This window comes from Nycticebus coucang, chromosome 10 (genome assembly GCF_027406575.1).
Source record: "Nycticebus coucang isolate mNycCou1 chromosome 10, mNycCou1.pri, whole genome shotgun sequence".
NCBI lineage: Eukaryota > Metazoa > Chordata > Mammalia > Primates > Lorisidae > Nycticebus > Nycticebus coucang.
Genome location: NC_069789.1, coordinates 58,665,161 through 58,690,447, shown reverse-complemented (window position 1 = coordinate 58,690,447; position 25,287 = coordinate 58,665,161). Strand labels below are relative to the sequence as shown.

At 45.7% G+C, this 25,287-nt stretch overlaps 1 protein-coding gene across 5 annotated transcripts in view; it reads left to right on the top strand.

Annotated features, from left to right (window-relative positions):
- Positions 1–1,252: 1,252 nt before the first annotated feature.
- The window catches only part of ATP2B4 (ATPase plasma membrane Ca2+ transporting 4), a 104,352-nt gene continuing 80,317 nt past the window's right edge, over positions 1,253–25,287 (top strand). For all 5 annotated transcript variants that reach the window (XM_053605550.1, XM_053605552.1, XM_053605548.1 and 2 more), the window contains exon 1: positions 1,253–1,677. The gene's annotated coding sequence lies outside the window, so the exon portion shown is untranslated. The remainder of the gene's footprint in view (positions 1,678–25,287) is intronic.

The following is a 25,287-nucleotide window of genomic DNA, read 5'->3' as shown; positions in this document are numbered from 1 at the left end:
CCTTTCAAGATTGCCATAAGATACTAGGCGCAGTGGCTCACGCCTGCAATCCTAGCACTTTGGGAGGCTGAGGCAGGTGGATCGCCTGAGCTCAGGAGTTTGAAACCAGCCTGAGCAAGTGTGAGACCCCCGTCTCTAAAAATAGCCGGGCATTGTAGTAGCTGCCTGTAGTCCCAGCTACTCGGAAGGATGAGGTAAGAGGATTGCTTGAGCCCAAGGGTTTGAGGTTACTGTGAGCTATGACGCCAGGGCACTCTACCCAGGGCAACAAATTGAGACTGTCTAAAAAAAAAAGAAAAGAAAAAAGATTGCCATAAGAATTAGAAATGAGGTTCGGCGCCTGTAGCACAGGGGTTGTTACGGTGTCAGCCACATACACTGAGGCTGGTGGGTTTGAACCCAGCCTGGGCCTGCTAAACAACGAATGACAACTGCAACAAAAAATAGCTGAGCATTGTGGTGGGCGTCTGTAGTCCCAGCTACTTGGGAGGCTAAGGCAAGAGAATTGCTTAAGCCCAAGAGTTTGAGTTGCTTTGAGCTGTGACACCACAGCACTCTACTGAGGGTGGCTTAGTGACACTCTGTCTCAAAAAAAAAAGAAAAATTAGAAATGATATATACCAAGCTTTTGGTGCCATAACTCACACATAGTAGGACTCAAAAGTAGGCAGCTATTCTCTTGCACTATGAATGTATCTCTGGTGGGTACAAGGGCAAGAGGAGCAACATGTGACCTGTGAAATGTAGGTGAGAAAGAATGTGTGTATGTGTGTGTACAGTCCTATCTTCCCTCTTTCCAGCCTCCTATTGAGATAGGAGTAGGAAGGTGGGAGGGGATAATACAAATGTCCACAGACACTTGGGTTTCTGGGTCCTGAGTGTAAGTGAGCAAAGGTTGAGAGGCCTGTTAGGAGATGCAGGAAGCCAACGGCCTGCAGAAGCTTCCTTTTTTCCCCCCCCTCCACCCAGCGACGGTTGAATACCACCACCCACATCCACTCCCCACCTCCATCTCCTCCCGCCTTCAGATTTCTTTTCGACAAGTGAATGCAAGGGCGGGGAGGAAAGCCAGGAAGAAAGCCTAGGGGAGACAGGATTCCTCCCTTTCCTTTCCCCATTCCTCCTTAAGTCAAACCAGGAAGCAGCCATAGCTCTGAGCCAGGCCACCTTAACAGTAGAGTAATGGTCTGGCGTCGCGCCAAGTCCCACCTCTGTTCAAGCTCCTGCTCCTCCCCTTTCTCCTCCCGCACTGGTCGGGGAGAGCTGGTGAGCAAGAGTCTGGCCCGAGTTGGCTGGAGCTGTTGCCATGACAAGCATTTTCTCAAGAAAGCGCTGCTGTTGAGACTGTTCAAAGCTGGGGTTTGGTTGGGGGGGAGGAAGGCACGAACTTCCTGGGGAACCATCCCTCCGAAGAGAGCAAGATCAGAGACTCCCGCCCAGCTCCCCTGCACCCTTTTTCTTCTGGAACCTGAGAGGTCCTTCCTATTGGAAGGACGGGGGGAAGAGACCCAGCCCACTCCCCGCCGTAGCTGGAAAGGCAAGAGAGCAAAGCCAGCATCTCTAGCTTGTTTGCCACTCTGGGGAGACCGGTGGGTGGTCACCCACCGTATCCCCATCCATGGAAACCCGGAGGGAGAGTCCCGCTTGGAGAAACCTGGATCTTTGCTAGAAAGAGAGGTAGGCTTGCTCAGAATGAATTGACTCGTGATTTGCAAACTTTGTTTCTTTCTTTCCTCTCTACTGCTTCTAAAACTCCCTGAATTTCCTCTTCCTAGCATATTTCTCGCCACTGGGTTTGGGTGATTTATTTTTAATGTGTGTGCACAGATTTATCAAAAACTGCATTTCTGTCTTATTCTCAGTCCTGAGAAATGTAATCACACAAGTGATTTCTTTTTCTTTTCCTAGTTTTTGTCATTCCTGGGCCATGGGGTAGGGAAATAGAGGGACTGTCTTTCTCACACTAAAATTGAGATCTTGGAAAAAAACATTTATTTCCTCTCCCGAATTCGTTCCTGCACTCCCCCTCCCCCTTGGCTTGGGAATGAGACGCAGAATGGAAAACTGTTGCAAAAATATTTTCCGCGTCTGTTCCCTTTCTTGAAAGCCCAAAAGAGAGATGGGAAAAAAAAAAAAGTAAGAAATCTTTAGCAGGAAGGAGGGGCTGCCTCAGGGACTGGGAGTGGGGCACAGTAGGGGAGGATGTGGGGTAAGCTAGGAGAAGTTGGGGGGGGGAGAGTATACAAATTAAATTTCTTTGGCTTTACAGAGGAACCTCAGCAGTTTCTCTCTCCTGCTTACAAAACATCCTCGACTTTCACGTCTATAATTAGCTATGGAAAAAGCTGGGAGTTCCCTGGTATTGCTGTTGTTTAAGTGAGTGTGAGCGTCCAGAACCAACTGTATGAGTGTCTCTGAGGGCACCGCCCCACACATCTCTGGTCCCAGAGAGGAAGAAGGAGAAGAGGGTGAAGTTGAAAAGTTTTCAGTTTCCAGCTTGAAGATTGTGGGGCTAGGGCGTGTTAAGCAGATGGTAGGGACCACGGGCGAGCTTGGGAAGGTTCCTGAACATCTTGGGTTGCAGCACCAGCTTGCTGAGGAGCTGGAAATTAAGGCATTGGGATTATCCTTCCTGCTCTTCGTTCACACACACCCCACACACTCACATACTTGGCTCGCCTCATTCCCTGAGGCGTCTAGCTTCACACTCCTCCACCTTCCTGAGGGTATGGTCACTCTTCTCCTTCTGGGTGTGGAGGGTGTAGGAGTGGCCTCCTGCTTCCTGGGTGAGCAGTGGGCACTCTGCGGGCCAGAGACACCTCCCTCTGGGTCATTCCTGCTGGGCTTACAATAACTCTTGGACTTGAGGCAGGCGCCTGCTGGCTGGGTAGGGGGAATGTCAAATGAAGAAATAGGCGGTACTCTACTGAGGCCCCTGCTGGGAAGGCAGAGGAAGGTGGGGAGGGCGAAGAGACAAAATCCCATTCTACCGGATATATGAAGTCTTACCCTTCCTCACTCCTGATGATTGGAAGGTCCTGAGAAGAAGGGGTGCTGGGGCTGTTCAGCCTGCAGAACATGGCTGCCACCTGTCAACAATGCCAGCCTTCATCTGCACACCACCTTATTCAAGAATTTGGCTTTTCTTTATAATCTCTATAGGTCCTTTTCTCTTTCTTCAATGCTCCTGGCCTCACACTCAACTCCCAAAGACAAGGGTCAGCCTTGCCCATCTATCATAGAACATTCCAGATTTACCAAGCTTTGACAGGAGAAAAGGGAGATGTTGATTCTCAAGACCCTAAGAAACTGTTCCAGCTTAGTTTAAATTGCCACCAGTGCATGGTTTGACCTTGTAGGGGAATGCCCCACCTAAACCTGTCTGTCTGTCCCTGGAGAGATTCTTCAGGCAATCTGAATTCTTTGCCCCCCAGGTTGCCCCTCAGACCGGGTTCCCCTACCCAGCCTAGTTCTCTGCTCCTCAGACAAGCCCCTGTCATCTCCAGTTGGTATTTGGAAAGTAAGAGGGAGAAGGAAAGCGGAATGACAAAGACAAGGCCTCTAGGCCAGTCAAACTGGGATGACAACCTTTCTCTGCTCATTTCCCCTTTTCTGTAGGTCATAGGAGTGGGGCTGGAATCCAGAAGACCTATGTGGAGTGTTTTGTACTTGGCTTCCTCTTTCCCCTCTTTGTCTGCTCTTTCCTTTGTATGAACCATTCTTGTTTCCCTGACTTATTTCCTCTGTGTGGGTTAAAACAGAAATGACAGGGACTTTTTGCTTCTGCTTCTACCTTGAGCCAGTCTTCTGTGTTCAGCCCACATGAGCTTGGGTTGAGAAGGAAAACCAGGCAGGATCTAGTTAGAACAAGAGCCAAGGGCTGCAGGTCGGAGAAGAGGCTGCTGGGAAACAATCTGTGTGTGGTGAGATAGTGGAGAAGCCAAAAGAGAGAGAAGGGGCGAGATCAGAGGTGTCAGAGGATACCCCATCCCCCCTTCCCATTACTCTAGCTCCTTTCTGACTGAGGTCTTCAGCACCAGCCCTTCTATCTGCCCTAGTTTTCCAAGTTTCATACACAGATCTCTGGAATAATTCAGAGAGGGTGAACTGGAAATGGAAGACCAAGGTCCAACTTGTGGCAAAATCAATGTTAGGAGTGCAAACCAGTATAACTCCTATAGAAGGGAAGTTAGCAACATCTAACAAAACTATATACACCTTACTCAGCAATCCTACTTCTAGGAATTTATCCAGAAGATGCTTATTCACAAATACGGAAAAATAAATGCACAAAGTGATTTCGTTAAGGCGTATTTGTAAGAAGAAATCACTGGAAACTAACCAAATGCCCCCCCTTCTTTTTTTTTGAAACAGAATCTTACTCTCTTGCCCCTGGTAGGGTGCCATAGCATTACAGCTCAACCTCAAACTCTTGGGCTCAAGTGATCTTCTTGCCTCAGCCTCTTGCTGGGACTGTAGGTGCCTGCCACAACACCCAGCTATTTTTAGAGATGAGGTCTCGGTCTGGCTCAGGCTAGTCTCAAACTCATGAACTCAAGCCATCCACCCGCCTCGGCCTCCCAGAATGCTGGGATTACAGGCATGAGCCACTATGCCCGGCCACCAAATGCCCATTCTTAAGAGACTGGTTGAATGAAGAATGGTGCGGTCTAGAGCCACACAATAGGGTGCTAGGCAGCCAAAAAAGACAGGAAGAAGGAAGGAAGGAGCCCTATTAACTGATATGATATGATTTATAGAGTATGTTATTAAGCAAGATGTAGAAGATTGGATAGTATGCCGCCTTTGAGGTGAGAAAGCAGGAGAAACAAGAATATTTTTGTAAACATGCACACACACAGAGAAAGGATTAATGAGAAATCCGTTAACATGGGTAGGACGTGTGGATGGGAACAGGCTGGAGGAGACGGGTGAGAGTGAGACTTTTCTGGTTATACCTTTTTAGACAGTTTTAATTTTTGTACCATGTAAATATTTTACATATTCAAAAGATAAAACTGACCATAACAAAAACAACAACCAAATATCAATTCAACTACAAAGGAAAGAATTAATCCAAGTAATTTTTAAGCTTAATATTCTGATCCTTAGTGGAATTTACATTAAAGAAAAAAAGACTTTTTTTTTTCTTTTTGGCCGGGGCTGGGTTTGAACCCGCCACCTCCGCATATGGGAGTGGCGCCCTACTCCTTGAGCCACAGGCGCCACCCAGAAAAAGAGAAGTCTTGAACTTTACATTGTAGGTTTACAATTGCTTGTGATACTGCTGTCATAATTTGGAAACTATGTGGTTTATTGTAGGATAGATTGATGAGTAACTGTGTTGATATTTCTAGAAATTGGGGCCTGACTATGGAAAAAGAGAGATATAAGTATGAAATGGGAGAAAGGGAGGAAGAATCCTGTGGGTTTTTTGTGTATCTTGTAGGTCTGTCCACCAAAAATGCTGGAAGCAATGCTCCCCAATAGCACTGAAAACACCTGATACCTGGATTTTTATTTTTAAATATCACTTCCCACTAAAAGAAACCAGTGCTCCTTCGAGAAATGGCTGATTCCAAGTCTGGGACTGAGAAAGTACAAGTGAGCCAAGTGCCAGAAAGCTAGGGCATGCTTATGTCAAAAGACACAGGAGTAGGCTTTAAGGGGCTCCCTATCAGGTGAAGGAGAGACACCAAAAGGATAACAGTAATGGGATTCCTGAAAGATTCCTTGAGTGTCTTCTGACAGTTAATGGGTAGCAAAGACCAGGAAGGGAAAACAGAAATGCCGACTAAGGCCCATGCACTCTGGGAAGGAGAGGTCAGGAATTCAAAACCAGCCTGAGCAGGAGTGACACCTCATCTCTATAAATATAGAAGAATCAGCAGGGTATAGTGGTTTGCACCTGTAGTCCCAGCTACTGAGGCAGGAGGATCACTTTAGCCCAGGAGTCTGAGGTGAGCTATGGTGATGCCATCATACTCTAGCTGGGGCAACAGGGCAAGACTGTCTCAAAAAAAGAAATGCCAACTTATAAAATGTGGAAGTAATGGCAGATCTTGTCTTCAAATTTAATTTAATTTCTAATTGAAAAGTAATAATTGTATATATGAGGTACAGTGTGACATGTGTATACATTATGAAATGATTAAGCCAAGCTAATCATCATATCTTTCACCTTGCCTAGTTATCATTTTTTGATATAAAAATGTAATTTCTGCTCTCTTGACAATTTTGAAATATGTGTTACATTACTGTTAACTGTAATTGCCATGCAATAGATTTCAAAAATGTATTCCTTTTATCTAACTGAATCTTTGTACTCTTTGGCCAACATCATCAGAACTTTAAATCAACCAGTTTGTAGCCGCTGATATTCTAACTGAGTCAGGCTAGCATCTATGAAAGCTAAAACCATTAGGTAAAAGGTTGGTTCTTACTGTATTTTAATTCAGGCTGCTAAAACAGACCACCACAGACTGTGTGGTTCAAACAACAGAAATGTATTTCTCACAGTTCTGGAGGTTAGAAGTTCAATGTCAAGGTGCCAGCAGGTTCAGTGTCTGGTGTGAGCAGTCTTCCTGCTTTGCAGATGACCTGCAATTTTTTCATTGTATCCTCACATGGTAGAAGGAGGGAAACATTGTGTCTCAAGTATCTCTACTTAGAAGGCTGCTAATCCTATTCAGGAGAGTTCCATCCTCATGACCTCCCAAAGGCCCCACCTCCTAATACTATCATGTTGGGTTTTAGGCTTCTTCATATGCATATATATTCATAAACATTCAGTCTATAGCACAATTTATCAAAAATAAGTCTGTCTTACAATGCAGAAATCCAGCATTTACCACCTTAACCAAGTAATCAAATATTGGCAGTGGTTGAGACTACCTGACATTAGAGCTTCCTTGGGTTGCAGTAAGATGTTTGGCCATACAACTTATGTGCTTGTCAAAAATGTTTATCCTGAATCTAAGAAGAGATGGTGGAAAAATTCAGAAAGTGGATCTTTCTCAATGACAAGTGACTGAGACGCTTCAAAAAAGTAAATGTCATAAAAAATATAAAAATTTTGCAGCTCGGCTGGCTTGGCACCTGTGGCTCAAGCAGCTAAGGTGCCAGCCACATACACCTGAGCTGGCAGGTTCAAATCCAGCCTGGGCCCGCCAAACAGCAATGATGACTGCAACCAAAAAATAGCCAGGCATTGTGGCAGGCATCTGTATTCCCAGCTGCTTGGGAGGTGGAGGCAGGACAATCACTTAAGCCCAGAAGTTGGAGGTTGCTGTGAGCTATGATGCCACGGCACTCTACCCACGGCAACAGCTTGAGGCTCTGTCTCAAAAAAAAAAAAAATTATGTGTTGTAGGGAGAAGGGTGGGGAGGTGGAAAGCAGTCTAGAAACTAAAAAGACGTTATAGCCAAATGCAATAAATGAACTTTAATTGGATCCTGGGTCAAAAAATAAAAAAGACTATAAAAGATATCTTAGGAAAACTGGGAAATTTTAAATATACAGTAGAAGTTCCGTAGTTGACCACCTCCTTAAGTTGACTTAATTTTCTTTCTTTTTGTAGAGACAGAGCCACCCAGTTGACTTAATTTTCATAGATGGGACGCGTTCCACATGTATGTACCAGGACAGTAGGCCTAGTTCCTTATGTTGACCACCTCCATAGGGTGACCAGTTTGTTACAGTCCCTTGGGTGGTTACCTTACAGAAGTTCTACTGTATATATTAAATGATATGTGATTTTTGTAGGTGTGATAAATGCTAATGTGGTTTTGTAGGAGAATATTCTTATTCTTAGAGATTATGCAAACATATTTAGAGACAAAGCGTCTGTAAGTTATTTTAATGGTTCAACAGAAAATGTGTGTGAGTATATATACACATCAAGAGAGTGTGTACAAAATATCAACAATTGGTGAACCTAAGTGAAGGGTCTATAGTTATTGCACTGCTCTTTCAATGTTCAAGATTTGATATTTTTCAGAATACTAAGACAGTGAGAGAGGTCAACACCCGAAAACACTCCTAGATTCCTGGACTCCTCTCACCCATTTCCCAAACTCCAGACCAAAAGGATCATCTTTTCTAAGTTCCAGAGTGCTGAAAGTCCTCCAAGGGCACACAGAGGGATCTGTCTGACAAAGTGATTTCCCTCTGGGAGTCTTCTTTCCCACCCTCACTGCTGTCAACACCAGGCTTTTCCTTCCAGGTGGGGGAGGCTGGGCCACAACAGGTAGTGAAGATGGGAGGCAGGATGACAGGATGACAGGTGTATATTGCACCATGGGCCAGCTAAAGAAGCCTAGGGATGGAGGGCTTCCAGAACCTCTGGCCTGTCTTTTGAGAAGGAGGGTCTCGGATAGTAAGTAAGAGGAGAAATTCACCAACAACACAGAAGGCTGACCAACCTTTTGCATCCCTTAGAATTCTCTGATGAGGTGATTCTGAGAGAAATTGGCTGTCCCTGCCCTGAGCCTTCAAGCCTGAGCTAAGCAAGGTTTTAGAGGCACACACACCCCCACACCCCACACCCGCCCCACCATTGGCAGGGACCACCCCACCATTGGCAGGGACCAAATCACCAGGCTGTATCCACCCCCCACCCCGCCAGTCTGGTCCTGGCTGTCGAGAGAGATCAGGTTTCCAGGATGAATTTTTTTTTCTTACTTTTCTCCCTGGAAACCCTGGGGCTAGTCCTGTTATGACTCAGGGCTCTTTTCATGTAGGAGAGGGCTGTTGATCCTGTAGTCAATTCCCCTTCTGTCTTGGCTGGGAAGCTTGAAAGAATGGGAGCCAGGAAGCTGGAAGGGGGTAGACAGGGAAGAGTTTGCCCCAGTCCCCCTGCTAGAAAAGAAAACTGGTGGTCTGAGCTCTTGTCTGCTGTGTGACCTTGAATATCTCTGAGTTTTCCTCTCCTGCACTGAAACCACATTTAGACATGTCTTTTCTTTTTCTTCTTTCTTTATTATTATTTTTTTATCAGACAGTGTCTCACTGTGTGCCCTAGATAGAGTGCTGTGACAATCATAGCTCACAGCAACCTCAAACTCTTGGGTTCAAGCTGTCCCTTTGCCTCAGCCTCCCAAGTAGCTGGGACTACATGCACCTACCACCGCACCCAGTTAGTTTTTCTGTGTTGGGTAGAGACAGGGTCTCGCTTTGCTTAGGCTGGTCTCAAACTCCTGAGCTCAGGCAATCCAACTGCATGGTCTCCCAGAGTGGTAGAGTTACAGGTGTGAGCCATCACTCCCCGCCAAGTTTGGACATTTCTAATTCAAGACCTTTTCTATGGAAGACAAAGAGATAAAACTCGTAATGTCCAAACAAAACTCTTGTATCAAGGAGCCTTGTATAATGTAATACAACCTGCAACTTTTCATCCTACCCAGGATGGCCAAAAAAAAGTAACCAAAAAGGGGCTCGGCACCTGTGGCTCAAGCGGCCAAGGCACCAGCCACATACACCTGAGCTGGCAGGTTTGAATCCAGCCTGGGCCCGCCAAACAACAATGACAGATGCAACCAAAAAATAGCCGGGTGTTGTGGCGGGCGCCTGTAGTCCCAGCTACTTGGGAGGTGGAGGCAGGAGAATCACTTGAGCCCAGGAGTTGGAGGCTGCTGTGAGCTGTGATGCCACGGCACTCTACCCAGGGTGACAGCTTGAGGCTCTGTCTCAAAAAAAAAAAAAAAAGTAACCTAAAAGGATCTGCTTTTGGACCCCCACCCTTGAAGTTTGGAGGTAGAATAGGTTCTAAGATTTCCCACATCCATCTGCCTGGAACTCCACTTGGGAAATATTTACTCAGTACCTTCCAAGGCCATAATTCTACCATGTTCTAAGCTGGAATCTAAGAAATATTGGCTATAGGCAGAGAAGTCCAGGGCTGCAGCAAATTTACTATCTTCTAGGGAACATGATCCCTCAAAAAGTTATTAGCTTGAAGCATATGAAATTGCCAATAGCACTTTTGACCTACAAAAGGCAATTTTACCTCTAATCAAACAATCCCTGAAAAAAAAGAAAAACCAATTTCATATGGTTCTACCTGATAGTAACATGGTTAGGCACTGGAAACCAGGGAGTGCAGTCAATGCTGTAGGCTAGGGAGATAGGGTTTTTATCTGAACCTAATCAACCTGAGTTGGGTTAGGAGACATTTGGGTAAAGCTGCCAGGTGCCAGACCAGCTTGCCCTCCCTCTCAATCCAGTCTCTTGGCCCTAGAGGTAGACACATTGGCCAAGCCCTTGTCCAGACACTGGTTGAGATTCCAGCATTAGTCCTCCTGGTAACTGGCCAGGGCAGCTGCCCAAGAGTAGAGAGGAAAGTACTGGGCAGCTATAGTCCACTCTGCTGTATCCTGAGTACCCTGCTTCACGTCTTGGAAACTGAAAATGGAGGAAACTTTTAATAAAGGAAGAAAAAGGAAATACTAGCCCTTTCTAGAGGCAGACAAGAGCAAGAACACGCTGGAAGCTTCATCTGGCACAGGGACAGATGGCCTAGTGATGGCTGGTAGCTGTTAATGGAATGGCTGGGGGCTGAAGAGGTGTTAGTGGGAATGGGGAGACCAGAATTTGTCAGGGTTCAACTGGAAATTATTCTGGATGAGACGATTGCGAAACATAATTTGAAGGAGAAAGGATAAATTTGATCAAGGAGAGGACAGAGGAGGGAAGGGGAGTTTGGGAGGAAGGGCTCTGCTGCTGCATCAGAGTGATGACAGTCTGAACTGTGGAGGATCAGATGCTGTAGCCAGTGAGGGTGGCTGTCTGCTCTGACCCACTGAAATGCCTCCAGCTTTTGTCTGAGCCAGTGCTGGTATCATGGGCGGGATGGCATCTGGCCTCAGTGGCAGCCTGCTGCCTGCCTGGCTCTCCTGGCACTCAGAGACCATTAGGATGATTTTTTGATGTTTCCTCCCTGCCATCTGTATTATAGCCTTCTTTGTGGGGAGCACTCATAGGACATCTGTTAGGACACTAGGACAGGCACAGCTGGCATCCATTCTTCCAGGAGCTTTCTGACCTTGTACAGGGGAGGTCAGCCACCAGGCTTTAAGCTAGAGGGGCAGCTCATTGTATTGAGCCAGAGCATTTGAGATGATAGAGTTGAAGAAATAGTCCAATTTCCCTTTATCACCTGTGAGAAACTAAAATGTAGAGATTTGCCCAAAGACACTGGACCAGGGCTCCAGCCCAAGTTCTCCCCACTCCAAGCCTGTGACCCTCAACCCCATCACTGCATCACTGTGTGATCAGATCAACACCAAACCTCCTTGGTACCCAACATCTCTGCCCACATCACGGGACATCCCTGTCCCTCTAAGGATGGCATACAGTATGGTGAGGCCATGTGCTAGGAGCACTTTGGAAGAAAGCTTCTCAAAACCATAAAGGTGCCGTGCAATCATTGTTATTGTTGCTGCTATTATTAACAATTAAGGTCATTAGCCCTAGAAAAACTGCAAAGAGAAGTACTCTTGGCACCACTCTCCTTGCTGTGCAGCTCCTAATGGTCCTCTCCACAGCTCCTCCCCGCACAGTGGGCCTTGAGCTGGGAGCTGCAGGGTAATTGCCAGGCGAAGCAGAAGTCTTAGAAAGGGGTGGGCAGAGCCTTCCTCCTGCCCTGCCCTTTCCTTGGGTCCAGCTCCTCTGAAAGGTCAGAGGAAGCGTTGAGGGAAGTGCTGTTATCTTTACTTCTTCCATGGCAGCCGATTAAGCCAGATTGGCCACAGAGCTCTGATTTGGGGTCTCAGAGTAAACAGGACCAGGCCTGTATAATGTGGTGGCACAGGCCGATTTTATTGCCAGAGCCAATCTGTGATTCATTTGCTTGTTCATTTATTCATTCAGCAAACATGAAATGAGCACAGACCATATGCCAGGCACTATTTTAGGGTTTGAGGAGAAGCAGTATCCAGGAGGCCAGGAGGCACTGAACATCACTGACCTTCAACAAGCCCTGACCGCAGCAGTGTTCCAGGGAATTTGCCTTTGTTTCCCTAGAGATCACCTTTTACCTCTGGCTTCAGAGAATTAAGGCCTAGACTCCACACACATCTGAGCTGGGAGGGGCCTTAGACACCAGTGCAAGGAAGTTCCTGGTGTTACCAACGAGACTATGACCTGAATGGTAGAGGACTTGCCCGTCCTTTTTTCAAGGAAGCCTTCTTTTGGACCAGGGTGTAGTGCTAAAGCTGAGTATTGGTCCAACCTGGTTTATGCAGTCTTTGGCTTGGGATCCCAGTGTTGCCTGATTTTACAATCTTCTGCTTACATCTGAAGCCTCTGACTTAGAAAGACAGAGACGTTCTGTTGCTGGGATGCCCAGAAGGGATCCAAGGGATACCTAGGAATAAAAAAAAAAATTCCAGAGAAACCCTTCAGTTTTTTCTCCAATCCTCACTTCTCATTGCAGCCCCTTCCCTCTACTTTCAGAGGCAATGTGGGATAAGGGATAAAGGAGTGGATTTGGATCATGCTGTGCACATCTTTCCTGAGCCTTGGTTTTCCCATCTCTAAAGTGTGTATACAGTGAGCTATGATGTCCCCATTGCACTCCAGCCTAGATGATAAGACAAGAACATATCTCAAAAAAAAAGGATGTATAATATTATCTTTCCTTATCTACCGCCTAGTGTGTTGTGAGGGACAAATGTGCACACACATTGAAGTGCTAGATATATGTCAAGCTTATTATTCCAGTGCTCCCTTCTCGTTCCCCACTCTCTCTCTACAGCCCAGCCCACACCCCAGAACATCCTTCTCTGTTCTCTCATTGTCCACTCCAGATCCCCTTCTTCTCGTGCCCTCCTCCTTGCCTAGATCAAGACCTAAAGCAACACTTGCTGCATCTTAAATGACAGTGACAACAGTAGAAGTGATAATCCGAGCTTACATTCATGAACTGTGTGCGAGGTATTAAACTTGGAGTATCCCATTGAATATTCCCAGTGAATAGTGAGGTCAATACTAGTATTGTCTTCATTTTGCAGATTAATAAAAATGTTCATAAAACATGAGGCTGAGATTTAACCCTAGGCTAGCCCATTTATGGATTTCCTTCTTCCATGGCTGAGTGAAGAGTTGACAAGCACGTGGAGAGTTTCGACACATTTATTGAATGTCGACTAAATGCCAGCTGCTTTCAAACTATGTCACAACAACCACCTTCCGAGACAGGTATAGGATTTGTCTTAGAGATCATCTGGGTGTGAGAACAGAAGCGTACTCAAAGAAGCAAAAGTAAAAGGGGGCCTTATTAGAAGGCTGCAGGGAAATAGCAGGGAAGTGAGAGTGGGAAGTGGAGTTGTGTGGGCTGTGCCTTCTCCCTGGGGCTGCAGCATTCTCTTCCCCACAGATGGGCTGCTCTGCTCCCTCATCCACGTGCACAGGCCCCATTGTGGTTAACCAAGCAGCAGGTTCAGCCTCCAAGTCTATGTGGCCTTCCCATCTCACTCTCCAAAGTAAATCAACTCGATCTCTCAATCCAAATGCCAAGCAAGGCTGATTATAGCTTAAATCCACGTCCACCCCTGCTCCAGTGATCTGTGGCCTGCTACAGGGAATGGAGACTAATGAAACACAGCCACCCAGACTCGTCTCTTGCACAGGGGCTATGGGTGGGAGCAGATGTTTCTAAAGGGAAAATTCATTGACTTAGGTTGATTCAAAACCTCAACTGTGTTCTACACCACACCAAACTGTCTCTCTGATATCTCACAGATAATGCTTTGGTTGAAAGCCCTGATTAAGAGCATGCAGGCTGTCTCAGAATCTGTGGGATCAGGGGGCCTTGCTGTGTGCCAGATGTTTTATATACATTATCTTTTAATACTTACAACACCCCTACAACTTATTATTGTCCCTGTTTTACAGATAAGAAAGCTAACATTCAGTGGGTTGAGTAGCATGTCCAGAGGTCATCTGGCTGGTTAGGGTTGGGGCTGATATTTGGCCCAGGGCTATCTGACACCAAAGCTCATGGCCTTTCTATTACACGACACTTCCTTCCCAGAAAGATTGTTTTACTTTGATTCTTCTGAAGTGCATGCTTTATGAAGGCAAAGGTCTTAATCTTTTTGTTCACTGGTATATCCTAAGCACCTAGAATAGCACTTGGCGCATAGTAAGTGCTCGGTCATTGTCTAGTGGATTTTGCTTTGGTAACTTCTGCAATCCTGGGATCCCCAAAGTCGGGGAAAAGAGGGTCATTTAATAAGTCTTGGAGAATGGGTCATGGAAATAAGTGGGGTAACCCTCTGGATGTACTTCTGATCCCTAACTCCCACAGTCTACTTTGATGGTAACATTAGGAGCAATGTAGAAAAGTCTAAAGGAAAGTATGACCCTAAATTTCTCCCTTTCTTATCTATGTTTCCTGTTTACACAGCTGACCTAAGACATTTAGCCCTGTGAGTGGAGCAAGTGAAGGGAGATTTTCCAAACATTGGAAAATCCACTTACTGGGGCTAGGAAACAGGACAATCAGGTCTATAGTGATAGAGAAAAGAATGCTAATTTCCATTGGGGTTTTAGTCCCAGGGTTAGAGCTTGCTAATTCTGAATCCTGTCCTGTGCCTTTCTCTATAAAAATGCCCTATGTCCCAAATCACCTAGTTGCCTCCTAGTCCCAGCAAACGTTGTTGGGTAAGCGCACAAGTTTAGGGGAGTCAGGGAACTGAGTTTAAGTCTGCCTGGCCAGGTTTATAACACAGCCCATTATTTCCCAGTGCATAAATTACTTAGGCTCCCAGGTACAGTTTTCTCTGGAAAATGGGAATGTACATGAATAAAGAGTGGTATACATTCTGAGTGCCTGGCCCGTAGTAGCGATCATCGAATTTTAATTTTTTTCCTTTTTGTCAGTTCATTTCTCCCTTTTTAGTGGATCCTGGCACCAGCATGCCCACCTTTGCTTGGTAATCTTTGGGCTCAGTGAATTTATAAAAAGGATCATAGCCCATTTTCTCCCAGTAACTGAAAGGCTCAGAGGCCACAGCCCCTGTAACTCTCCAGTAAGGGGCCTACAAGAGCTGACGAGGGGCTCTGCCATTTCCCTCTTGGTGCTTGAGCAATACGAGTCCTGGCAAAATAAGGCAGAGTGATAGGTGGAGTGCTGCAGCCACCGCACCTTGTTTGCTCTTGCCCTGTATTCCTCCCCCAGGAGCAAATGCTGTAAGAGTCAATTCTGGGAAGAATCTTGGAGGGAGTCAGACTGGGTAATGATGCTCTACTTGCTTTTGTAGAAGCTATGGCCCAAGGGTACCATCAGTCCTTCGGATCAGCCATTAGCTGCCACTGTAATTGAGCAGGCCACTGAATAAAAGGGCAGGAGGGTCCCAGGCTGGAATCTCTCCCTGCTCTTCCCAGCACACACTCACACAGAGGCTTTGCCTGGCATGAAGTAGCAGCTTTGTCAAGGTCATGCATGAACCAGAACTTGCCTTCCCTTAGCTAAAAGGGGCTTGGCACTGAGTGTATTTCTTTCTCCTGCTTCCTATGGATCACTTAAGTGTTCCAGGCTCTCTTGGAGTGGGAGGAATTCTCCAGTTCCCTCCCAGTTTCTCAGGGATAGCATCCAGCAATGATAGATACTTTTAGAGAAGTGATTAACAGACGAGGTGTGACTATTAGCTGGGAGTTCATGTGAACAAGCCCGTGGCAGCATGGCTGCTGAGATGCAATGACTTGTCAGTTCTGGCTACAGTAGCCTGTGAGCTACTTGAAGGAGGAGTGATGCCTTGGTCGCTTCTGTATACCCAGAGTTTAGCACAGTCCTTGCCACATAGAATGAGAATCAGTAAAATGTAGAAAGATGGATGGGTGGATGGATAGGCGAATAAATGAATAAACAAATAGAAATTTTTCCTTTAACTAGGGTTAAGAACACAATAAAGTTTACCTTCCTTCCCAGCGCCCCATTCCCTGTTCCACTCCTCCACATCTCATGTCTGAATAATTGCAAAGGCTTCCTAATGATATGGAGGGTGTTCTAGAGAAGTGAATTCTGGATTAGAAGCTGGGAGATGTGGGATTTGAAACATTTACGTTTTTCTGTCACTTTGCAGGGGTCCTCAAACTACGGTCCGCAGACCACATGAAGTGGTGTAATTGTTCCCGTTTTGTTTTTTTACTTCAAAATAAGATATGTGCAGTGTGCATAGGAATTTGTTCATAGTGGTTTTTTTTTTTTTAAACTCTAGTCCGGCCCTCCAACGGTCTGAGGGACAGTGAATTGGCCCCCTGTTTAAAAAGTTTGAGGACCCCTGCTAGAGAAATCACTGAACCTTTCTGGGCTTCAGTTTGGTCATGTGTAAAATGAATAGTTTGGGCTAAATGTACTTCAAGGATGTTTTAACTCTAAAATCCTCTGCTTCCTCCTACCCAAACAACCCTGCAGATTAATTATAGTTGGGTGCCAACATTTAAAAGTAAGATTTCACAGAAATCCAAATTGCTTGCTTCTTCTCCTAAACCAGAAGCTCTGATAATACTGCCCTTTCCCCATGGCAACGGTCAGCAGCAGCTGAGTAACAAGTGTGCTCTGTTCTGTTTGCCACGTTCTCCTCCTCTCCCTGTAGCCTCATGCTCAGCTTGCTTCATTTATTTGTTGCCTTCCTGGTCTCTGTAGGCTTTTGAATGTGCAAGCCTAGAAATGGGGAAAGTAAAACTTCTAAGAGCAGAGGCAAGGGTACTTAGGAAGGGGTAACAGCCTTGGGAACCAGCTGTCTTGCTCAGCTGAGCTGGGCTTAGCTGGCAGACATCAGGGCATCTTCCTAGCAAGTTGGTGACTTAGAAGTATGAAAAGAAACAGTGCCCAGTGTCCCAGGATACTTTACTTAGAGATTTGGTTGCCCAGAATTATGTGGAAGCTCCACCTTTATCTACCCCTTCTCAGATTCGTCCTGGGGGCTTGTAAGGCCCTGCATACTTTATGTGGCCACCTTTCCCAGCTAGAAAGGAGAGCTGGGCTCCACTCAGAACCTTGGCAACAGTGGTAATTCCTTTTTTGTTTCTTTCTGGTATCCAACCTCCATTAGTGTCTTTGGCACAAAACAAGTCGGGCTATTGGAAGGCCAGCCTGCTACAGTGTGAGGCGAGGAGATCCAGGAGCCCAGCTGTATTTAGATCAGTGAAGTGCATTCTCCTGTTTACTTACTTGGCTTACTTCATGCCCTGTTGCTGTGAACAGCTACATTCCAGTGCTCCCCAGTCTGGCGCAATCCACACTTCAATACCCCAAATTCCTTGTCTAGGTGGGAGCTAACCTCTGCCTCAGTTTAAGGCAGGGCTGTGTCTCCCTCATCCCCTGTCCTCCTGTCTGAGCCCTAGGCAATCTTGTCTCCCTCATATCCTAACCAGGTAGATCATCCCTGCTTACCCAGCTCACTAACTCGTCCTACTTTCTGGTTTGTTCACTTGGCCTATGCATATTGCTTCATAATCTGATCAATGAATCTACCTATAATCTAGGGGTGTGTGTGTGTCTGTGTGTAGTTCTTTCAAAAAGTATCTACATTATCTTTCCTTTCTTTTTCTTTGTTTCTTTTTTTTTTGAGACAGGTCTCACCATGTCACCCTCAGTAGAGCGCTGTGGCATCACAGCTCACAGCAACCTGAAACTCTTGGGCTTAAGTGATCCTTTGTCTCATCCTCCCAAGTAGCTGGGAGCACAGGCACCTACCACAATGCCGGGCCATTTTTGGTTGCAGTTGTCATTGTCGTTTAGCTGGCCTGGGTTGGGTTTGAACCCGCCAGCCTGGTTGTATATGGCTGGCGCCATAACCACTGTGCTACAGGCACCGAGCCAGCATCTACGTTTTCTTTCATCAACTTTGTATTTCTCAGTTATCATTCCTCATTTGGCAACTTTCTCCCTTCGAATATTTCCCTTTTCATATGCATGGTAACATAGCTAAACCCTACTTTATTTTGTGTTCATTCTTGTTTCAGTCGCTTTCAAGAGACACTGCATCTTTCAGGAAGGCTTTGGTTGTTTTTCCAGTGTGCTTTAATCCAAAAGGAGAATTTTTAGCAAACTGGTTCTTTGTTTTCAAAGAATATTTACTTTTTTCCTCGATATAAAAGTAATACATAAAAATATCTCACCTTTACCGAGCACTTATTATACATCAAGACAAATGCTAGAGTTGCAGGACTTCATTTCTTCCTCACGACAACCCTATAAGGAAGGTGTCATTCCAATCATCCCTTTCAAAAAAAGAAACCCAGGCTCAGAGAGATAAAATACTTTTTCCAAGTTCCCACGGCTGCTAAATAGTAGATGTGGAATTCAAACCATGCCTCCCAAACTTGAGAGTCTGAGCTCTGCACTGCTTCTGTACAAGATCATTCCAGAAAGTCTGGAATATTCAGAAAAGGCTAAAGGGAAAAATAAAATCTCCATAAGTCCATAGATAACTTTTAATATTTTGTTGTATTCCCTTTTATTCTTTTATGTGGATGATTGTGTACATTTTTTAAACAAAGTTGGAAGCATGCATGTGGACCTTTTGTTTGAATTTATTCCCTACTCAGTAGTGTATATCACGAGCATTCTCCTAAGGAATTGGTCACAAATCAGCCCCAAACATAGTCCCTTGAAATCTAATAATAGCAGACAACCAAAGGCAAAATGTCTGCGTGGTTTTAGAAATAAAGATGCTGGTGGCCACAGCTTTGCCTTGAAAGCTGCCCATCTGGAGCCAGCCAGGGCGGGGTGCATAGGCCTGAACCTGGGATGAGAGATCAGAGGGGGAGAAGGCTTGGCAGTCTTGGGTTGCCTTTGGGAAGTGCTTCCCTCCCTCTGCCTGTCTGGATCCCACATGAAGGTGTGAGAAGATGAGCAGGCCAACTTATGTTTGAAGTGGGAGTTAAAATGCAAAGTGGCTTTTACACAGGCTTAGTTAAAGGGCAGGCTTTCTGGAAGAAGATCTGGAACACCCTGAATAAAGCCCCCTGGAAACCCGTGAGTGGGATTACTCATTAATGGCACAGAGCCTGGCTCCTTCTGCTGGTTTGGTTTCTCACACTGGCCCGTGGTTGGAGCAAACCATAAAGCTTTCTTGCCTTCGTTCTCTAAAATGTGTATGTGTGAAAGAGAGGCTAAGTATATTTTTTTTTTTTTTTTTTCTCATTTTTTTTTTTTTCTTTTTTTTTTATTGTTGGGGATTCATTGAGGGTACAATAAGCCAGTTACACTGATTGCAATTGTTAGGTAAAGTCCCTCTTGCAATCATGTCTTGCCCCCATAAAAGAGGCTAAGTATATTTTATCTGCAGCTATCTTTTTAAAGAAAAGAAACTCTTTAAAAAGAAATCATCCAAGAATAGAACAGGAAGAGACGGAGAGAAAGTAGTTAGGGAGATCGGGAAGCTGTCACCAGCTGAAAGGTAATTAGCAAATGTAGGGCTTGGGGCAGAAACAAAAAGTGTCTAGTGTATATGGTGGGGATGGAGAGTCGCATGAGGTGGGCCTCTGGATGCCCCTCAGCACCAGGGATACTTTCGAATGACCTGAGGTGCTAGCCTTTTGGAGGTTATACCAACTAGCTGCTACAAATTTAAGAGTGACAAAAAGTCCCGGGAGCCTCCAAACATACGAGTTTGTCTAAGGAATGTTGACACACATTCAGTGCAGGATCTAGGGCCAGGACATGAAGTCTTGGGTTCATCCATGAGCTGGTACCACATTGGTATATGACTCTGGGAAAGCCTGAGGCACCACTCTCCCCTGGTCCCTAGGGAAGTTTCACCCCTCCACTCCCCTCTTTCCTGGGCATTTTGGGGAGATAAATGATAAAAATAGAAGGGGGATGTTTTGGGTTTATATTCTTTTTTTTCCTGAACAGCCCAGAAAGTTAATAAAGGATTTTTGATTATTACATTGGTTACCCCAGAAGAGAAGAGGGTGTTACTGTTGTGTCCCTTTAAACTTTAGCTTTTCACTCTCTTTAAAATACCAGATAATATAATCCTGTGTCCCTTAAAGGGTTATTACAAGAATCACTTGAGATAAGGGATGTACAAGTGCTTTGTATACCTAGAGTACCTGCAAAACAAAGATGATTATCTGTGGAGACTCTTAACTGGGCAAGTCCCTCCCTGCTCTCCTTACTCCTCAGAGGTTTGGGAGACATTTCTCCAGTCCCTGTAAAATTTGAGCCCTCTTTCTTGAGTAGGTGGCTTCTCCCCATGCCGTAGGATGGGAGTTAGTTCCAGCAAGTGTGCACGACATGCTTAAAGTGGGTGAAAAATCGAGAATGTTGGTGCATTAAAAGAGTCCCTCAGTTGAGGTCCACTCTTGACCAAGCCAGTAGTAGCTAGCAGTGTGACCTTGAACCAGTGTCTTATCCTCTGAGCCTCAGTTTCCTCATTTGTCATTTATTTCTCACCACAAAGGATAGTTATGATAATCTAGGGGCAGAGGAAAGTCAAAAGCACTGTGCTCTACAGATCAGAAACATTAAGGCCACAGAAACCCTGTGGTCCCCACTTGTACCCAGTCAGGTGGGTCACAGTCTCCACTCTGTGGCTCAGGGGCTCCCTAGGTTCAGTGGAGTGTACTCCAGGTTCCCTCCCCCTCATCCCAGCGCTGCTGAGGAGTAAGGGAACACTCCCTTGTATACCCTGTGATATCTGTGTTGAAGCATCTCAAATTTACCACAGCCTTCCCTCCCACTGTGATGTAAACAGAGCAGCTGCCACACTGGCATCCCAGAATCACCCCAGTTTTGCCCCTTCCTCTGGCGTGTGTCCCTGGATCAGTTGACCATCATCAAGCACGCCTGTCATGTAAAGCATGGAGCCAGGCCCTGTTCCCAGGGGTGTTGGCAGCCCAGGCACCGGGCTCTCCGGAGGAAGCTGTGCTGAGAAGTGGGCTGAGCCACCGAAGCCACAAGCTTTTGTTTCAGGGAGGCCAGGTGAAGGGCGGGGGGGGGGGGAACTGGCGGGGTGCCGGTGTCCTCCCCGGGCTGTGGTGCAAGATGAAGGTCCTGGGGGAGGCAGAGGGGCTGCTTGGCTGGCTGAGCCGCGGCACGGCGCCTGCCCCCCTCGAAGCATCGCTGCTGCGGCGGCGGGACCGCCCGCCTTATTTTGGACTGTTCGCCGAGGCAGGCCTCAGGGCTAAAAAGCCATTTGTTTCTCAGCTGCTCCCGGGGCCAAGCGGGGAGCCAGCTGCGCCGCGCGCAGAGAGGGAGTCGCGCCCAGGGCGAGGGCGGGAGCTGCAGGTCGGAACTCGGCCCGCCCGGAGCGGGGCGCGGGGCGCGACGCGGCGCTGGCGAGGCTGTCCCTGCGCTCCAGTTCCGGGGCTTACCTGATTCTCTCACCTCGGCCTCCCGAGTAGCTGGGACTACAGGAGCCCGCCACAACGCCGGCTATTTTTTGGTTGTAGCTGCTGCCCAGCTCCCCGGCCGCCTGCCACTCGTCCCTGTCCTCCAACTCACACAGCCTTCACTCCCTGCCTCGGAGGGGCTAGTCTGCATTTTAGGGCCCAGAAGTCTTGGAGAAAGGGGGTTTGGGTTCCTCCCCAAGCTGTTTTATTTTGGGTCCCAGATTGCATGTGGTCCCAGTTGATAAGTCCCTGTGAAATGTGATGCCGGCCCAAAGCAGGACTCCGGGCCACTGCGAACTTCACACTCCTTCTGGCTACGGTCCCTAGAGGAGGACTGAAGTTCAGCACCCCTGCCCTTCTACATGCCCTCTCATCCCCTGCCTCACCCACATCCACCAAAGAGTCAGAATTTTTAAATTGATTGATATTTCCTTATTAAGCAGATATGGTCAAATGCAGTATATTGACTCTGCCTTGCCAATGAAAGTTGTCCGCTAAAGGAGAGTCCTTGAGGGGCACAACCATGACAAGAACCTTACTTAACAAATGCAAACATTGTAACCTAATTGTACCCTCATGTTAATCTGAAATTTATTTATTTATTTTTGAGATAGAGCCTCAAGCTATTGCTCTGGGTAGAGTGTTGTGGCGTCACAGGTCACAGCAACCACCAACTCCTGGGCTTAGTGATTCTCTTGCCTTAGCCTCCCAAGTAGCTGGGACTACAGGAGCCAGCCACCCAGCTATTTTTTGGTTGTAGTTGTCATTGTCGTTTGGCTGGCCCTGGCCAGATTCGAACCCACCAGCTCTGGTGTATGTGGCTGGCGCCTTAGCTGCTTGAGCTACAGGTGTCCAGCCTTAATCTAAAATTTAAAAAAAAATGAAAGACAGTCTTGCTACCCTTGGGTGGCTCCATGGCTATCATTGAGTGTGCAGGTTAGAAAATGTTGCTGGCTGGACCTGGTGTGGTGGGTGCCTGTAATTCCAGCTACTCAAGAAGCTCAGGGGGGAGGGTCCCTTAAACTCTGGAGTTCCAAGCCAGCCTGGGCAATACGGTGAGATCCTATCTCTTAAACTTTGCTAGTGGAAATAGTTGAAACCTATTTCTTTCTCCTCCTCATCATCCTTCTACTTTCTTTTTCTTCTTCTTCCTCCTCTTCCTCTTCTGTCACTCTCTTTTGTTTCTAGTTTACTCTCTTCCTTTTGCTTTTTTTATTTCTCAGGGGCACAACATTGGATAAGTCAAAATCCTTGGTTCAGGACACATTTTCTTTGTGAGTTTATGTATGTTCCTCTTTTGCTGCTTATTTATACAGTGATTAATGTATTTTAAGAACCTAATGAACACACTTGGACACACCACCCAAGCCAAAAATGAGATCACTACCATTAACTTGCGTTCACTTATGCGCCCTTCCTATGCTATCCCCTACCTCATCACCTTTCCCAACCACTATCCTGAATTTTGTGTTCTCTTGTTAAACATGTGTATGCCTATGGGAGGCCAACTACTCAATTCTGCCAATATATGGTGAGAGAAACCATAGACAATATGTAAATTAATGGATATGGCATGTGGTAATAAAACATATATATTATTTGTTTTTAATTTATAAGCTTTATTTAAAAAATGTACCAGCCAGGTGCAGTGTACATGCCTGTATTTGCAACTACTCAGGACCTGAGGCTAGAGGATCACTTCAGCCCAGGAGTTGAAAGCTGTAGGGCGCTGTGATCGTGCCTGTGAATAGTCATTGCACTCCAGCCTTAACACTGTATTGAGACCCCCCCCAATACTTATATATCCACTATACATGTTTGTTTCTAAAAGAAATAATTCAAAAAGGAGAAAGTTTACAAGTACTTTTCATTTTATTGGGCTTTACAGATACTACTTTTTTTTTTTTTTTTTTACAAATGGGAGTTTTGTGGCAACGTTGTGTGGAAGCAAGTCTATTGTCACACTTTTCCAATAGCACGTGCTCACTTCATGTTTCTGTGTCACATTTTGGTAATTGTCATGACATTTCAAACTTTTTCTTTTTTATTACATCTGCCATGGTGATCTGTGATCAGTGATCTTTGACATTGTTATTATAATTGTTTTGGGGCTCTGTGAACCATGCCCATATAAGATGATGAACTTAATTGATAAATGTGTATGTTTATCAGGCCCTTTCCTCGGGCCTACCTATCCCCTGAGACACAACAATATTGAAATTAGGCCAATTAATAACCGTATAATTGCCTCTAACTGTTCAAGTGAAAGGAAGAGTCACACATCTCTCACTGTAAATCAAAAGCTGGGAACCATTAAGCTTAATAAGGAAGGCATGTCAAAAGCTGAGATAGACCAAAAGCTAGGCCTCTGCTGCCAAACAGTTAAGCTAAGTTGTAAATGCAAAAGAAAAGTTCTTGAAGGAAATGAAAAGTGCTACTCTAGTGAATATATGAATGTCAAGAAATTAAAACAGATTTTTTTGCTGTAATGGAGAAAGTTTTAGTGGTCTGGATGGAAGATTAAACCACAACATTCCCTCAAGCCAAAGTCTAATCCAAGGCAAGTCCCTACCCTTCTTCAATTCCCTGAAAGCGGAAGGAAGTTGGAAGCCAGCAGAGGTTGGTTCATGAGCTTTAAGGAAAGAAGCCATCTTCCTAATTTAAAAGTGCAAGGTAAAGCTAATGTAGAAGCTGCAAGTGTCTAGAAAATCTAGCTAAGATAATGGATGAGGCTGGCTATGCTAAACAATAGATTTTCAGTGTAGGCTAAACAGCCTTCTGTTGGAAGAAGATGCCATCTTCTACGACTTTTCATAGCTAGAGAGGAGAAGTCAAAGATTCAAAGGACAGGCTGACTCTCTTGTTAGGAGCTGATACGGCTGGTCACTATAAGTTGAAGCCAATGCTAATGTACCATTCTGAAAATCCTAGGGCCCTTAAGAATTATGCTAATCTACTTTGCCTATGCTCTATGAATGGAATAACAAAGCCTGAATGACAGAACGTGTATTTATAGGATGGGTTACTGAATTTTCTTTTTTTTTTTTTGAGACAGAGCCTCAAGCTGTCACCCTGGAGGTTGTCACAGCAACCTCCAACTCCTGGGCTCAAGTGATTCTCCTGCCTCCACCTCCCAAGTAGCTGGGACTAGAGGCACCGCCACAATGCCTGGCTATTTTTTGGTTACAGCCATCATTGTTGTTTGAACCTGCCAGCTCAGGTGTATGTGGCTGACACCTTAGCCACTTGAGCCACAGGCACTGAGCCAGGTTACTGAATATTTTAAGCGCACTATTGAGACCTACTGCTCAGAAATAAGGGTTCCTTTCAAAATATTACTGCTCATTTGCAATGCACCTTGTCACCCAAGAGCTCTGATGGAGACATATAAGGAGATGAATGTTTTTATCTGCCAACACATCTATTCTCCACCCCATGAATCAAGAAATAATTTTGACTTCCAAGTCTTATTATTTAAGAAAAACATTTTGTAAAGTAGCCATAGACAGTAATTCCTCTGATGGATCTGAGCAAAATAAATAAAAAATCCTTCCAGAATAGATGCATCATTCTTGGCTAGGTGCAATGGCTCCCACCTATAATCCCAACACTTTTGGAGGCCAAGATTGGAGGATAACTTGAGGCAGAGTTCAAGAACATTCTAGGAAACATAGTGAGAACTTGTCTCTAAAAATACTTAAAAATTAGCCAAATACCCTGTAATCCCAGCTACTTGGGAGGCTAAGGCAAGAAAATCACTTAAGCCCAAGAGTTTGAGGTTTGCTGTGAGCTGTGACACCATGGCACTCTACCAGGGTGACACCTTGAGACTCGATCTCAAAAATAAATAAATAAACAAATAAAAATTAGCCAAATACATGCTCTTAGTCCTAGCCACTCGGGAGGCTGAGGTGGGAGGATCACTTGAGCCCAAGAGT